General features: G+C 36.5%; 1 non-coding gene across 1 annotated transcript; it reads left to right on the top strand.

Annotated features, from left to right (window-relative positions):
- Positions 1-1,338: 1,338 nt before the first annotated feature.
- LOC121217475 (small nucleolar RNA R71) lies at positions 1,339-1,445 on the top strand. Its single transcript, XR_005913562.1, has one exon. It is a non-coding gene; the product is annotated as a small nucleolar RNA R71 (small nucleolar RNA).
- The last annotated feature ends 1,118 nt before the right edge of the window (positions 1,446-2,563 follow it).

Raw genomic sequence — 2,563 nt, 5'->3', positions numbered from 1 at the left:
TAAAGGGAAATATAAATTTATCGATTTTAACTAGCACATCTTTAATAATACCCCTAGAAAATCTTATAGTTTTATCTACTAATTAAATGCTTATCCTAGTCTGTTTGGGTTTGCCAAGACCTAATTGTTTGAACATTTTGTAGGGCATGACGTTAATATTAGCCCTTAAATCAGCTAATCCATTATTAACATCTAAACTACCAATTAAGCAAGGAATCGTAAAACTCCCTAGATCTTTTAGTTTGTTGGGTAGTTTATTCTGTAGAATAGCTGAGCAAACTACGTTTAGCTCCACATGTGATGCCTCGTCCAACTTCCGTTTATTTGCTAAAAGCTCCTTTAAAAATTTTATTACGTTTGGCATCTGCGATAGAACTTCAATAAACAGTAAGTTAATGTGTAATTTTTTTAAGAGTTTAAGGAATTTACCAAATTGTTCATCTGAACGGTCTTTTCTTGTCGCGTTGGGGCATGTCGCACGAGGTTTATATTCGACATTCACTAATATGTTTTTATTATGACCTACCTCATCTTGATCTCTGCTCACCACAGTTTCTTGCTTCGGTTTTGGCTCAGGCTCAACGAATTCTTCTTCATCTTGAACATTAATCACGTTGAGCTGTTCCCTTGGGTTGGGTTCAGTATTACTTGGCAAGCTACCTTGTGGCCGTTTGGAGATTATTTTGGACAGCTGGCCTATTTGCGTTTCGAGCCCTTGGATCGATGCTTATTGATTCTTAAGTGCTGTTTCGGTATTCTGGAAACGAGTTTCTGGCACCGATATAAACTTTGAGAGCATCTCTTCAAGGTTCGGCTTCTTTTCCTGTTGGTAGGGGGTTGTTGGTAGCCTGGAGGTGGTCTCTGATTTCTTTGGCCTTCCCATGAGAAATTTAGATGGTTCCTCCAACCTGCAATATAAGCGTTACTATATGGATTATTTTGAGATCAAGAATTATTACCCATGTAATTTAACTACTCGTCATCCATGTTGTGGCCATGAGGTTGGTATTCCGAATTGCTTGATTCACCTCTACTTGCTTCGCACTGCATTACTGGGTGAACCTGCGAAGAACTAAGAAAACCATCAATTTTTTATTTAAGAGTTCTACCTGATTAGAGAGCATGGTGACCGAATCGACGTTATAAACACTGGCTGTTTTTGTTGGCTTTGTTCTCATGACTTGCCACTGATAGTTATTCATTGACATCTCCTCTATAAACTCATAAGCATCTTCAAGTGTTTTATTATTGATGGTTCCGCCAGCAGCTGCGTCAACCATTTGTCGAGTCGAAGGATTCAGGCTATTATGGAATGTTTGAACCTGAACCCAAAGCGGTAACCCATGATGAGGGCACCTTCTCAATAAGTCCTTGTATCTCTCTCATGCATTGTAAAGAGTTTCTAAGTCCATCTGCACAAATGAAGAGATATCATTACGTAATTTAGCTGTTTTAGTCGGCGAAAAAAATTTTAATAAGAATTTTTCGGTCATTTGTTCCCAAGTAGTAATTGACTCTCGTGGTAACGAGTTCAACCACTGTTTAGCTTTATTCCTCAATGAAAAAGGGAATAACCGAAGACAAATTGACCCTCGTGGTAACGAGTTCCAAAAAGTTTGCTAATTGAGGGTTGGGATCCTCATCCTGCAAACCATTGAACTGAACAAATTGTTGTATGATTTGAATAGTGTTAGGTTTTAGTTCAAAAGTATTTGCAGTTACAGCAGGTCTAACTATGTCTAACTATGCTCGATTTAGTTCCTGTTAAAGAAGGTTTAGCATAACCGTACATAGTGCGTGGAGCAGGATTTTGATTAACTGCAATTGTAGGAAGTAGCTAATTGTCTTGGTTTTCAGCCATCTCTTCGGTTGGGGGTTGAGTATCGTCCTCTTGCTCGTTCCCTGCATATCTTAAGCTTCGCCTTATTTCTCTTTGGTTTCTGCGAACTGTGCGATCAATTTCTTCGTCAAAGAGTAGTGGTCCTGACGGGTTTCTTCTAGTCATAAACTATAAAAATCTGCCAAGAGAAATAAAAAGTAAATTCATAAATAATAAAAAATTAAATTAAATTAAATTGAAAGAAAAATAAATGACTAAAGTAATAAAAATTGAGCGTTCCTAATATCTTAGTTCCACGGCAACGCGCCAAAAACTTGATCGTGATTTTCGTGTAACAGGTTTTAAATAATTATAATTAATCGTTCTTGAAACTAACTATTATCACAACGTAGGTAAGTGTAACTATCGAACTGTAGTATAGTTTTAGTAAGACCGGATTGTCGAACCCAAAGGAACTAAAAGTACTAGTAATGATTGTCTTTTTATTATCTAGCCTAAAAATAGGGGGATTTTGTTTTAACTAACTAATTATCTAAACTAAGAATTCACAGAAAGTAGAATTGGGGGATTACTTTTGGAAAACGATTGAATTAAGACAATACCTAAGGAAAAATCCACCTAGACTTTACTTGTTATTCTGGTTCCGAATCTGACGATTTATTCCTTTAACTTTTTCTGTAGAGATCTCTAAGTTATGTTATTATCCTTATTCAAGACTAATAA

This window comes from Gossypium hirsutum, chromosome A02 (genome assembly GCF_007990345.1).
Source record: "Gossypium hirsutum isolate 1008001.06 chromosome A02, Gossypium_hirsutum_v2.1, whole genome shotgun sequence".
In the NCBI taxonomy this organism is placed as follows: Eukaryota; Viridiplantae; Streptophyta; class Magnoliopsida; order Malvales; family Malvaceae; genus Gossypium; species Gossypium hirsutum.
This window is presented reverse-complemented; position numbering and strand designations above follow the sequence as displayed.